Below are 15,169 nucleotides of genomic sequence, written 5' to 3'. Positions count from 1 at the left end.
CCAATGTTTTTCTCTTGCAGTAGTTTTAGTCACATTTATTTGTCGCTTTTCACAAAACATATCACTGCAGCTTTACAGAAAATGCATGCGTCTGCTGCTCTGCATTAGAGTGATTTGTTGTCAGAGGAGACTGTCCAAGTTATGGAGTTCATAAAATATACAATCACACAGTTAGCTTATAATGTATTAATAAACAGTGTAATAATTTAAAGCAGAAACAATGTGCTCATTGAAGTAAAGAATACATGTTGTTAACAATGATTAGGGTAGAAAAGGTTTGCTGGTGGTAGAGTTGGAGTCTCTTCACAGGTGTTGGTCATCTGATGTATTCATGAAAGGCTGGATCCTGACAGACTCACAGTTACCTCGGGACGGGCATCCTGAAATACAGATATTTATGTAAAATAAATAAATAAAACCACACAAACAAGGGGAGGTTGCCACATGTGTTCTTCTTTTTTGTAATTTTATACAATTCATTAATCGTATCCATCTTTTGGCCCAGACAGATACATTTTTATGATTTGCTTTCTCATGAATCAAGTGATCATAATTTGTAGTGTTTATATTTTGCTGAAAAGCCATTAAATAGCCTAAAACAGATGAATGGCAGGGTCAAATTGCCCCCAAAAGCATGTGTGTTAAATACTCGTTTGATTTTTCCTGAGCAATAACCGTTTTTTGTTTGTTTATTTTGTGTTTGTGAGGTATATTACCATACAACAACTGAAATAATTATTGAAAAATTTCAATGTTCCCTGGAGTAAAACTTAGGTCCGATTTCCCCATGTAAAAAAGCCACTAAAGTACATAAAACATTATGTTGAGATTCATGCCTGACATTAAATAAGTCACATTACATTGTGAGGCTTTCACACCAGTTTTCTTTCACAGTAGTTAACCTAAAAGAGCTTTGCATATAACAGTGTGTACTTCCAGCTTGTATTTAGACCATAATAAATGGTGCATGAGAATTGGATTGATTTCTAAATGCACGCATCCGCTCTAAGTGCCTTTTGTCCTGCATCAGTTCACTGAAAGAAGTGTGCAACAGTTTCTACATTTAAACAATGATGTTTTCAGTGCATCTGGGTCTTATTTTGTTGACCATGTCTTTTATACCACAAATTAACTTTTCATATGAGCTTCAAGATACAATTCACACTCTGAGGGAGGAGAATGCGTACCTATATAACAGACTGAAAAACCTCACACAGACACTGCGAGAACTCAGGAAACTGCTACTGGATCACTCGCATGGTGAGAATAATGTCTAAATGTTCATTTCATGAATCGATAGCAAACTTTGATATTAAATTTGAAAGCATGAGTAGGTGTTTGTATGCATTTTTCTATTTTGTTTTTCTATACATTTCTGTACTTTATTAAAAGAGTGCATATGTCCACACAGAGTCTACTGTGAATCATAATAGTGAGAAGATACATGCATGGAATGAATGGATTGAGAATGGTAAGATTACCTACTATTATGAAAAGCTTTCTCACGTTATGTTGCTAGCCATGTGATGAATTGTGTTTGCTGCTACTGTCAACTATAATATGTAGTGAATCAGAGCAGAATAGTTATAATGTGCATCGTTAACATGAATATGGGCTTACAAACAAGCAGTGTACTCAAAAAATTTAATTTATTACTCACAGTGCTGGGTAACTGATGATTGCATGTAATATGTTTACGATAATCAGTTACTTTTTTTATTGATTACATGATTGCATGTTTTTGCAGTAAATTAGCCCTTTCTTAATTCATTGAGTACACATTAAAATGTACAAATTCATATAATTTAATATTTACATGCAATGCAGCTTTATTTGAAGTACCCTGATATTTTAAATTAATAAGGTAAAAAATAAAATTAAGTCAATAATACTAAGAAAATTAAGCTCACAAGATGCTGGTTAATGGTCACATGACATGCAGGTTAACAAATAAAAACATTTTTAGTTCTTTCTTAGTGTTTGATTTGGATTTAGCTTTAAAATACTTAATACCCCTGCAACTCCATCACAAACCCGTGCAGTCTGAGAAGGCCTGACTAATACTCATATTTAATGCACTTCATGTTGTTGATAAAGAATGGATTTTCTATCTCTTTGTATTTTTATATCAATATGGTAAAAGATTATCCTATTCAAATTAATGTGATAAACGACTTGGGTCAAAAGTAATCGAAAAGTAATCGAAAAGTAATCAGAGTATATTACCTTAAATGTGTAATAATGGATTACATTACTAACTACACTTTTTGTCATGTAATTTGGTATCAGGAACTGACTAGAATTTGTACGTAATCTACCCAGCACTGATTACTCATTACTTGTTACTCCTTTCAAAAGTAATATTATTACTTTACATATTACTTCCTGGCAACAGTAATTTGTTACACTAGTTGGTTTTCCATTAGTAAAACGCATTACTGCCCAATACTTGAGTCCATGCTATGTTATAGTATAGTCTGTAAATGTTGTAGGCTATTAAAGCAGACTGGTTCACACACTATGTAACAAACTACTGTATGATGTTTTTCAGGTATCAGCGCAGAGACTCATCTCATGTTAGAACAAGCTTTCTGTTTGACAGATCTTCATGCCAGTGCTGATTTATATTTGTCACAGGGAATTACTGTTGTTCTGTCTGGTCTCATTTGGATTGGGATACTTCTCATGTAGATATGGACATAATGTGCTAATCCAACACTCAACAGGAAAGCTCAGGCTAATTAAAATGTGAAAATATTAATGTTAATAGTGAGTTTCATTTGTTATCATTGATTAACTACATAACTAACATGAACAAATAACACTTCGGCATTCATAAATCTTAGTTAATATTAATTTCAACCTTTACTAATACATCTTTAGAGTGCCCCTATTATGTTTTTTTGAATATTCCCTTTCATGCAGGCTGTTTGTGAATGTAAACGTTCTGCAAAGTTGTAAAGTCGAAAGTACACAATAAAAAAAGTAATTGTCTCCCAAAAGAAAGAATCGATTCTGAACCGCCTAAAGGATAGAGTAATTCAAATCCCACTGTGTTACGGTCTACGTCACTACAAAAAAACATTTGCATAATGCCCGTCTGTCCCCCGCAAACAACTTGTCCCGCCCACAAATGTCATTTTACTGATAACTGCTTCTCAAATCTCTAAAAGTTCAACACGGGATTCTCAAAACACTTGCTCTTAAAAAGATGGGTCAGTATCCAGTATATTTGGACCAGCTTGCTCCACAGAATCACAACCTGTAAGTATGAATAATTATTGATGTATATATTTTCTAACGGGTGTTCAAAATACGTATCTTTGTGTTTTATATTGTGTAAGTTTCGGGCTAACTCATGTTAAACTGTCTTACTGAAATAGTTCTGCTAATCACCTGTGGGCCACTATTACCTAAAACTGTAATGCAGATTGTCTTTCGTTCTTACTTTGAGTAAGGATAAAGGATGGAGCAAGATTTGTTTTGCAAACTTTAATGTTACATCAGTCATTTGCGTTAGTACAGTTCCCGCATGTGCACTGCAAAACACAATTGTTTGTCGATGGACAAACACTTGTTAATGCTGATGGTGAGTTGCAAATCTCACAATGTACCTCAAACTGAGTACCACCGGGAAACGTCGTGCTCATGTCATCCTTGTGTTGGAGTTTCGGGTTGAATAACTCTTCCGATGTTTCATCATTAGACTCACGCTCGGATTGATATAGTAAAATCGACGCCATCGTTAATGTCTTTACAGTGTGTACAATCGCTGAGGTTTAGGAATCCTCCAGAGCTGAAATTTATGGTAATGGACAAATTGTTTCCGACAAGCACTGTAAGTGGTAGACCAATCACAACAGACTGGGCCGTTTGGCCAATCAGAGCACAGTAGGCTCTCGGAAAATAGGGATTTAAAGAGACTGATTCATTCAAGGAGTCGTTTGAGAATCATTGAAAAATGTGGGGTTGTGCAGTGTATATTATGAGAAAATAAAAAAAGCGTTTGTTTTTTTTACCTTTGATGCATGTAAACATGTTGTAGGAGACCTCCAAAACAAAATTTGTAAACTTTAAAATAGGGGCACTTTAAAATCAATGGAACTGAAAGTTGTATTTGTTAATTGTTGGGACTGCAGGTGAAAAATAGCCTTTTGGCTAACTCTGGCATATTGACCGAAATGTTCATTAATATGCACTGTCCCTGTAAATAAAAATAACAATAATTAATGCACTGTGAGCAAGAACACATTTATTTTATTAAAGTTATATGTTAACCAATGCATTACCTGATGTTAACATATGAGACATTATTACCCATGTAAATAAATTAATAATGCTTTAACATTTAACAATAATACCCCCGCCCCCAACATTTTACATTTGGGACGATTTAGGTCACAGAATTTTGAGAAAGAATCAATAGCTTACTTGATTTATAATACTCATGAAGCTTGGTTATAAAATCATGTATGACAGGGACGAACACATGAGATTGACTTGTGAGAGACCTGCTCACACAAACACTTTATATTGAGCTGAGTGTGTCAGGAATCCAGACACAGCCCAGCGTTACACTGTGAATAATGATCGTGTGATCAATTTGCTGTCTTGTCATCTTTAGTAGCTGATTTCTCAGACAGATCAATCATGACAAGTCCTTTTGATTGAAATTGTAAATAAAGAATTAAACCACAGCTTGTGGTCCCGCCAAAGATGTTTTCTCTGTTGATTCTGTTCAGCACATGAAGAGGTACAGCTTCTCGCTGATAATTACTGTAGCAACATGAAATGATTTGGAGCAGACTTTGTGTGTTTGATGTTCCACACTGCAAATATCACATTAGCCAACAGAATTGGCCTTTGTTCAGTTAATTAAAATCACCCTCTTGCATAGATTAGAAATCAGGCTATTTGTACTTTAATTTACATCTGATTGTGCTGAATTGATAAAAGAAATGAAGTCGATTTACATTTGCAAAGACTTGCTACATTTAGCCTAAAACCAATGGTAGTTGATAACTTTCTATTTATATTCCTAAAATTGCATATTGTAAAATCAATATTTTTGTTTCTGCTATCTGACTGTTTACATTAAAACTTAAGATCAGATTCACAGATGACTTCACTGCAGTTGAACATAAAGTAAATTTTATGGCCTGCACTGAAACACAATACGTTATTATCTGATTGAACATATTGAACTTAAACCCTAAAATAAAAAAATAAAAAAATGGAAAAGTATGTTTGAATAAGCCAATTTTAAAGTATATATATAAAAAAGTGATATATATTTTAAGGCTTTAAATATAGCCTAATAGGTATAGTATAGCCTAATTAATAATGTCACATGCAACCAAACACACATACAGGTGTGAAATGATTTATGCCAAATGTGTACAACAAACGCTATTAGACTTGTGGACACCTTTTATGAATAACCATTATGAGGGAATTGGAACACAATTGTTCTCATTTTTCTCAAACTGCATGTTTTAGTTTTTTGTATTTGTGGCCTCATTCATTTTGCACAGTGTCTGAACACATGCAGAGTGGTGCTTTAGTCCTCTCATATTGTTCCTGCTGTGGAGGGGTGGTGCTCTGCTCTCCAGGTTACGTGACAGAGCCCATCTGTGTGCATGTGTGTCTGCTGCTCCATCATTAGATCAAGCCTGTTGCATTGATAAACCAGAAGACACACATTGGCAAGCGCTCACTGACAGAGATGCTGCACTGAGGCTTAACACTTCTGCTCTGCATGGGTAAGTACAGTATTTTTGCAATAGTTAAAGTAAGGAAATGAAACTTATTTATAAAGCACAATTAAAAACAACATTTAGTTGACCAATGTGCTGTGCAATTCTTAAACATATATGCAATAGAATGAGCTTTCACTATGCACAAGCAGGCAAACTGTAGAATCATCAGTAAAATCATCAGTGCACAAAAAGGGTATGACTGTATTTAGTAGTTTGAAAAATGTCCAGCTTTACTACATTGTATACTCTTATGTATTTTCCTCTTTGAGAATGACTGCAGTTTGCATTTTGAATTCAACTGATAATATATTATCTGAAGGGGGTGGCACATTACAAGTAATACTTTACGTAATCTGATTACTTTCCCCCAAGTAATGGGTAAAGTAACACATTCCTTTTAAATGTAATTTATTAAAGTAGCCTAGCGCAATTTACTTTGTTCTCCCATTCATTGACTGCACCTTTCCTGTCCACAAGTTGAGAGAAATCGGGAGTAAGGTGCAGGGGGGTATTCCAGAATGCAGGTTATATGACACACCCTGGTATGTTTAAGCGTAAGTAAGTAGCCAGCAACTTACTCTCTATATTATTGATAACAAAACTATTATTCTGTGTGAAAAGGAATTCAAAATAAGTAACTTGAAATGTAATATGAAATAAACAACTCAACAGTAGTAGAAGCACATGGCCTGTAGTAGATGCAAAGCAAGAAAGATTTTTTTCCATCATAGTTGTATATAGTTGTAAACAAGATAAAGCAACTTTAATTTAATCTTGAGAAGCTGTAGAGTTTATTCATATTTATATTACATTATAAATATATTATATTATTCAGTGTTTCCCACAGGATTTTGTGAGACTGTGGTGGTTAGACATCCTCTAAGGGGGTTCCGGAGCGTAACCCCTGGAAGAAAATTTTGTTCATTTTAAATTTAAGTTTAAAATTTAATTTAAATTTAAATTTGAGAGCAAAATTAAGACTAGATCCATGAAGATTTTTTTATTTATTTTTTTTGCAAACAATTTTGTACTCTTGTAATAATTTATTTATTGGTTGCATAGATATGAATGGTGATGATATATGGCACATACCTTATAGTTCATAAATGGTAAAACATGTAGAGTATGCATTCGAACCATCAAAAATATGTAGCAAAAGAGGTAACCTTTGATGAATTAACTTATTTCTAGAATAATTAGTGGGTGCCTGCAATATATATTTATTATGTAGCCTACATATTTACTAGGGGTGTAACTGTTCAAATTATAAATGGTTCAGTTTGTATGTGCTATATTCAGGGAAAAAAATAACAAATAATCTAACTACACAACAGCACAAATAAATACAATAGAGCAAAGATAAATAAGCAGTGCTTTTCAGGTTTTTCTGGTAGGTCTAACATTAGTTTTCAGGTACAGAAATTGAATATCAGTAATCAAATGTAAAATATCATTGCATATTTGACTGTATAGGCTAAATTAAAGATTGTTCCTTATTAAAGTTACAAAAGCCATTCAATCTAGAGCAGTGAGTGATTTCCTTGTCTTTTGTTGTTCGATTAACATTAAAAACACTGACAGCAGGAATGTTTGCTAGGAATGTTATGTTTGCTAGGAATACTCAAGACGGTCATGTTGACAATATTTGTGTGAATTTGTCCGTTTAAGCGTTTAAGACTCGAAAGAGAATAATTTGTTATAAGCTTTTAAGCAGAGAAACCAACCAAACACTGAACTTCGCCGTTTGTTTTCGCCCACTAATTACTCCGATAACAACACGTCACTTTACAGTGGTTCCTCCCCAGAGCGGAGGCGCTCCACAACCACAACAAACGGGGATGAGTGCAGTGGCCACTTGCATGCATAAAATAAAATATAAATAAATCAAAACACTAAAATATTAGTTTTGGTTAAGAAAACTGCTAGTACTAGTGAATAATTAATACTGACAAGTCCAACAACATATTACATCCGGACTCTGATTCAATGGGGGGGCACTTGGGGTGGCCAATTACATTTTGGGGGTGGCCCGCGCCACCCCCGGCCACCCCTCTGGCCCCGCCCCTGGGCGTGCCCTTGATCTGGATTCAGATGTTTTTATATTATACACTGATCAGGCATAACATGTGTTGGTCACCATTTTGCTGCCAAAACAGCCCTGACCCGTCGAGGCATGGACTCCACTAAACCCCTGAAGGTGTGCTGTGGTATCTGACACCAAGATGTTTTTTTAAGTTTTTTAATGATGATCTTTAAAGTCCTGTAAGTTGCGAGGTGGGGCCTCCGTGGATCAGACTTTTTTGTTCAGCACATCCCACAGATGCTCGATTGGATTGAGATTTGGGGAATTTGGAGGCCAAGTCAACACCTCAAACTCGTTGTTGTGCTCCTCAAACCATTCCTGAACCATTTTTGCTTTGTGGCGCATTATCCTGCTGAAAGAGGCCACAGCCACCAGGGAATACCGTTTCCATGAAAGGGAGTACATGGTCTGCAACAATGCTTAGGTATGTGGTAGGCTACATATACATGGTTCATCCACATGGATGGCAGGACCCAAGGTTTCCCAACAGAACATTGCCCAAAGCATCACATTGCCACCACTGGCTTGCGTTCTTCCCATAGTGCATCCTGGTGCCATGTGTTCCCCAGGTAAGCAACGCACAAGCACCTGGCCATCCACGTGATGTAAAAGAAAATGTGAATCATCAGACCAGGCCATTTTCTTCCATTGCTCCGTGGTCCAGTTCTGATGCTCAGGTGCCCACTGTTGGCGCTTTCGGTCAGCATGGGCACCCTGACTGGTCTGCGGCTATGCAGCCCAATATGCAACAAACTGCGATTCACTTTGTATTCCGACACCTTTCTATTAGAACAAGCATTAACTTCTTGAGCAATTTGAGCTACAGTTGCTCTTCTGTTTGATCAGACCACATGCATCAATGGGCCATATGCCCATGACCGCAGATCAGGAACACCCCACAAGAGCTGCAGTTTTAGAGATGCCCTGACCTAGTCGTCTAGCCATCAAAATTTGGCCCTTGTCAAAATCGCTCAAATCCTTACGCTTGCCCATTTTTCCTTCTTCTAACAAATCAACTTTGAGGACAAAATGTTCACTTGCTGCCTAATATATCCCATCTACCAACAGGTGCCGTGATGAAGAGATAATCAGTGTTATTCACTTCACCTTTCATAATGCTATGCCTGATCGGTGTATGTAGGCTATTTCTATAATAAAAATACGTGATTTATATCTTACCTTTCAAGCAATGTGGAAGCAAAATTTCTAAACAAAAAAATAACTTATACCACCATATTATCTTTGCAAGCACAGACTGTTATCTAGTTTAACTAGTCTTTTATTATATTTAGCATCAAACAAACAATATAGGCCTAACTCTTGTTCACAGTTATTAAAGATTAAAGATAGCACAACCACCAACTAGGTGGCGATACACACTAAGAATGTAAATTAAACAAAAGAAGCTGCAAGAAGTATGGCACACTTTTTCTTAGCATCTGTTTTCATGGTGACCTGTTGATTAATCAATTTTTTGGAAATGTGTGTTCACCGTTACTCTGGGTTGACAAAATTTTCTCCCTGGTGCTTTTTTGAAAACTGAGTAAGCATGGTTTAGATTAATCAACTGAAAGTTCAGGGTATTGAACTATACTGTTCTAGACAGTTCTAGACTAAATGTGATTGTGAGCATTTATTTAATCATCTCACTGGCACAAAAACAGATTCAGTATTCCTCAAAATGAATAAATACACTGAAATGTAAACTCCAAAGCTGACCTTTGATGATCCAAATTAACCATACCAATATGCAAAAATGACTTTAGTTAAACATCACATTTGTGTTTAAAAAGCACAATATATAAGATTTTTGGAGAACAAATCTAAAAACCATTGGAACAATGTTATACATTTTGCTGACTTGTGAACTTACATTATCCCAAATGTTTCCAAGAATGTTTAAATCCAGAGAAATAAACAATTTCAACAAGGACACGGACAGTGTCCATGCATCGCGTTCATACCCGCGTTACCCACACACAAAAAAAGGTTCTATATATAGCACCAAAAATGGTTCTTGGCTCGTAATCATAGGGGAACCGTTTTAAGTGCTACAAAGCACCAATTTTAGTGCTTCAGTGGTTCTTCAGAGGTTCTTCACCGGTTCTTTGACTAAGGTGCTATGTATACAGAACATTTTAAGATATGGTGCTATATAGCACCAAAAGTGGTTCCTCTATGTCATTACGATGAAGTACCATTTTTGGTGCCATATAGAACCTTTTTTTTTTTAGAGTGTACCCTTGATTTCCGGTTTATTGGACAGGTGAGCAACGGTTTGGATAGATTTATTGACAGAAAACGAATCATTGTTGTATAGCTCAACGCAGTCTTATTGTTTAAATCTCGTTTTCTTGATTTACTGCGAGTACCATGTTTTACATGCATATCGTTCTAGCTTACTGCAGGGCAAAAAGTGTCTCATAGTAGCATTATAACATAATTTTCAACACACTCAAATGTATCTAATATGATAACAGCACTGCATTACCCCACATACGCATGACCGGAAGAAGCAGAAGCGGTCGTCTGAGGCATAATAAAAACTCCCATTGTCCCGTTGGATTCTTTTCCACAGCAGGAGAGGTGAAGACAACAACTCCCATGATTCCGTGAAATCAAGGCATCATCAAGCTACGCCATTGTATTTGAACAAGAGACTCTAGCGGTGAAAATTACAAATTGTGCCTTTAATCTTTTTGTTCTTATTGCTGAGAGTGTTAAGCCTTCGTCCTATTCTTCTGCGATGCAGAATGGCAGCACAGGTGAAAGGTTTGAGCTGTGCCCTCTACAGTACAAACGCGAATTTGCAGCCTGAGGTTTATTCATTTCACTTTTGGTGTGAAAGGGCCTTTACATTTGCCAAAAATAGTTTTTTGTTATTAAAAAAGAAACAAGAAAGCCCAGTCCAGGTGAGAAAAAGTAATGCAAAAGTAACGCAACTCATTACCTTCCATAAAAATGTATGCAATTAGTTACTTTTTTAGGGAGTGATGCAATATTGTAACACGTTACTTTTAAAAGTAACTTTCCCCAATCAGTGAGTAAGTCTATATTTATAGATCTCTTGATTTATATAAATATTCATATAAAAACAATAACATTTTATTCTAAAGTTTTCTCTTTACTCTTTCCACCATACCCAATGCCAGACAAATTAAACTCCTTCTCTCGAGTGCTTCGATTGTATTTGTAAGGGGATCAAATATGCAATACGTTAATGAATTGCTAAACTGCTTCTTCATTTAATGGGGTGTTGTTCGGCTAAAGAAAACACACCCCCGGCTCCTGGCATTAGATCCCATTAGCTAACCCACCTGCTGTCTATGGCCAATGCCAGATGAGTCATAAGGCTGAAGCACCCATTCATGGGATTCCTGTTTGCCTCGGAGTACTCACCTGCTCTCCCAACAAAGTGCACTGTCATAATAGACCGTCTAAAAATTTGAAATGTAATAATAATAATGACAATAATAACATATGATATGTAGTCAGAGAAAGAGGATCTCCATGTAAAGCACACACATTCAAAAATAGATGCACAGCACAAAATATAAAACAATAACAAACACAATACTGGCACACTTTTGCTCTTAATAAAAAAACAAAACAATCATACACTGAACCTTAGGCATGAAATAAAACATGCCCCACATATTTACACAGCAACTCTAAAAATAATCAGAGGTGATCACTCAAATATTTTTTGTACCAGTTTTTTTGATTTTCTCTTATTTATATTTATCTTTTAAAGAAACCTGACAGAAGCAAGAGGTTATATGTTACAAGGTTTCACAACTTGGTTCATAAGACACAAAATATGGCTATTTTCTGTAGTCTCAATGTATTCATTAATTTAAATTAATGTAATTTAAAAGTTTGTATTATAAACTGCATGTATACACTTTATTTGGAATCTGACAGTATTGTCCCATACAGATAATATTTTGTGTGTGTGAATAAATGGAAGCACAAAACTGCCGAGCATCCGAACATTTTAAACAGATTAATCCAAAATAATTCCTTAATACATAAATAATCACTTGATACATACTTTTCTTCTTCTTCTTCTTTTTGTGGCCTGTCTAAACAGAATTATGTACCAGCGTTTGGTCCAACACACCAAGTAATTAATTACTGTTATTTAAGTACTTTAAAAGTAAAGTACAGGATTACTCTTAATTTTTCTGTAATTCAATTACAGTTACCTCTGAGGTAATTGAAATAAATACTGTATATGAACAATTCTATATTAAAAAAAAGTCTAAGTATGGATATCTTCATGACATTGAACACACTCATATACTGAGGACTCTAATGCTTGTATAAATATAAGCATATTTACAGCATCATAGCATCACTAATTTCTGTCATGTACTGGCCATATAAGGGAAGCATTAAACTAAGACCGCCCTATATGGACACAGTAGCAATGAAAGCTCAAGTGATCAGGTACAAACCTTTCCTTACAAGCTTTCTAACTGATCCTCTAAGTACAAAGCGCCTCTGCTCTTTTCATGTACGATCAGTAAATGGGGGGTTTGCTGCTGTGTGGTGTAAAGTGCGCAGTCTATTGAAGAGAGTAAAGAGGTCTGTAGTATACAAAGGCTGGCTGTGATGATAATAGTGGTAATGAAACACAACCAAAATAGGAATATGCAGAGAGAGAGAGAGAGAGAGAGAGAGAGAGAGAGAGAGAGAGAGAGAGAGAGAGAGAGAGAGAGAGAGAGAGAGAGAGAGAGAGAGAGAGAGAGAGAGAGAGAGAGAGAGAGAGAGAGAGAGGAGGTGCTGCTGCACTGTGTGAGTGTTAGTGATTTGCACTCGTTCTTTGAAGACACACACTAATAAATGAGGCATAGCACAAGTATGTATGTTTTGAAATATTTGATATTTAGGCTACTTTACGACTGAAAACTCTGTTTATCTAGTCAATGATGCGTCAATATGTCAATATGTTGAGTTGTCATTGCTATGAGAACTTTGACTTGTTTGTCTTGCAGTGCATGAATGCATTTGGTCAGATGAGGAATGATGCTATGGACCATTATCTTCATTTGAAAGGCACAGATGAGGGCTAGCATGTCTCGTCCTGTATGGAGTTCACTTCAGATGCTCCTCCTTCTGTCCTCTTCTATCAGGATTAATCCTGCTGTGTCTGAATTAGGTGAGTATAACCTGCTGTGTAGTATTTTGGATGGTTATGTGATTTTATCCTGCTGATCAGGCCCATAAAAATGCATGCGTGCCATGCAAATGTTTTATAAGCGTGCATAATTTGACAAAAGGCTTGCCAAAACATTGTGCATGCTCCAAGTGTATCCTAGCAACGGTGGACTTCAAACTACCCCTGCTTCCTCAAAGTGATGCCCATTTGAAATGAGATTTAATGGTGAAAGATGCACTGAATATCTGGAATAGCGGGGTATTACTTTGCAAACAGTAAGCAAATGCTAATGCAATATAAAATTATTTATGCTAAAGATAACATGATGCATACATTGTGCTTTTGGTACTATATTCAAAGACATGCAGTAGGGTCCACAAGCCTGACACCACATTAAAAATACTAATTTAAATCTGTAAATAAACAGTGGTTTAGGATTTTGAGAAAAATCACTACAAAGTGATGTAAAGTGACTAAGATATATTTACAATTTTCTGTTTACTCAGATTTTCAGGTTGGTAATATAGTTTTTGTTGTAAAAACAATGTTTACACTAAGTGCAAATAGTGATAGATGCTATTTACACTATGTAAAAATCAGTCTTTTCTTTGCAATAAGTGTAAAAGTTAGATGATATTTATACTTATAAATAGTGGCAGATACTATTTGCACAGCAGTGTTGTTGTACATTAAACGGTGTGCAATAATAACAGTGGAAATTATTATATTTATTAAAATGTATTCATTATTATTTATTAAATGAAATGCCACCTTTTCATGCCACCTTTTCAACTTTTCTAACACACGTTAGACACTTTATATCCACTTTTCGAATATTTCTTAATTTTTATTGAAAATAAATGCCTTTCTGATCTGATATGTGATGGGAAAGGGGAGTAGAGGGAGTTCAGCAGAAGGCGGATTCGAACCTTTGATCAGTTATGCTGAACACCTCACCCCTGCTACTGTAAACAATCCAGTGTCTTCCATCATTTTTTCTGGCCCAACCAGACATCAGTGGGTGGAGTTAGTGTAAATAGCATTTGCCAACAAGGCGGGCTATTTGCACTTATTGTAAACAGACACTCCAAATGTTTTTTTATGCATAATGCAAGAAAACACTATGAATTTCCATTTGTGTCAAAAAATAAGCCAACTACTTTGTGCTTTGTACAATAATTTTACTACAGTTATTGCCTACTTGTTCAGATAAATTAGTATGTTGATGTGTATGTTCTCTGTTTATGTCTTTTTTCTCTTTTTTCCTTACTGTAGTCTAGTTCTGTCATCTTTACGGTTATCTGTATACTGTTGTTTTTCTCTTTCGTCCTTACTGTCATCTTCTTCTGTCGTCCTTACTGTCATCTTCTTCTGTCGCACTTACTGTCGTCTTCTTCTGTTGTCCTTACGGTCTGTGTCCACTGGCAAGGAGCAGAGCGAGCATTTCCAGTTCATTCCCATCGAAGTTGAGCTTCACGCTTGCGTGGTGCATTGTGGGATTAACAGCAGACAAGAGAAATCATTGAGACCTTCAGAAGGTTGGGTAGTTAGTTCTCGAATTTATGCAAATATCAAGTAAAAAATGTGATCTGCAGCCAATCGCTGTGAGGTTCAGGTAGTGATGTCTGTCTTGAGAGTTTAAAATATGAAGGTTGTGCCGAAGTTTATGCTGGATTTAGTGCATAAATCATATTGTTTACACATTGGACGCTTTGCAGTTGTTATATATACACTGCCCGGCCAAAAAAAAACAACAAAAAAAAACACCCCGTTTGGATTTTAATAGTCAAATGCTTAAGAGTCTATGATTGAATCATTATTGCCTGGATTATTATGTTTCTAGGATGTTATATGTTTGCCAAAAGTTCTTGTAACTCTAATTGATGGAGTGTGTAGCTTTTCATTTCAACAACCATGTAGGAAGACACACCATGGCCATATTAGACTTTACAGAGTGCTTGACTTTTGCATTGTACATACATACAAGATCTTGACCAAAATTTGATGCACCTCTTGATGCATACATTTTTGGTCAAGATCTTGTATTGACAATGCAAGGGTCAAACACTCTTTAAAGTCTACTCCTAACCCTATCCCAAAGACTTTCAATGAATTTAAGGTCTTGACTCAGAGGTGCCAATTCATGTGTGGAAATGATTCTTC

The 15,169-nt window shown here is 35.8% G+C and overlaps 1 long non-coding RNA gene across 1 annotated transcript; it reads left to right on the top strand.

The window, feature by feature from the left end:
- The first annotated feature begins 1,023 nt into the window (after window positions 1-1,023).
- Window positions 1,024-5,214, top strand: LOC307125128. The gene is made up of 3 exons (XR_013816335.1): window positions 1,024-1,260; window positions 1,412-1,471; window positions 2,552-5,214. It is a non-coding gene; the product is annotated as an uncharacterized lncRNA (long non-coding RNA).
- The last annotated feature ends 9,955 nt before the right edge of the window (window positions 5,215-15,169 follow it).

The sequence above is a fragment of the Gobio gobio genome (assembly GCF_949357685.1).
Source record: "Gobio gobio genome assembly, chromosome: 4".
In the NCBI taxonomy this organism is placed as follows: Eukaryota; Metazoa; Chordata; class Actinopteri; order Cypriniformes; family Gobionidae; genus Gobio; species Gobio gobio.
The sequence above is the reverse complement of the archived record's forward strand: the minus strand, read 5'-3'. Positions and strand labels throughout refer to the sequence as shown.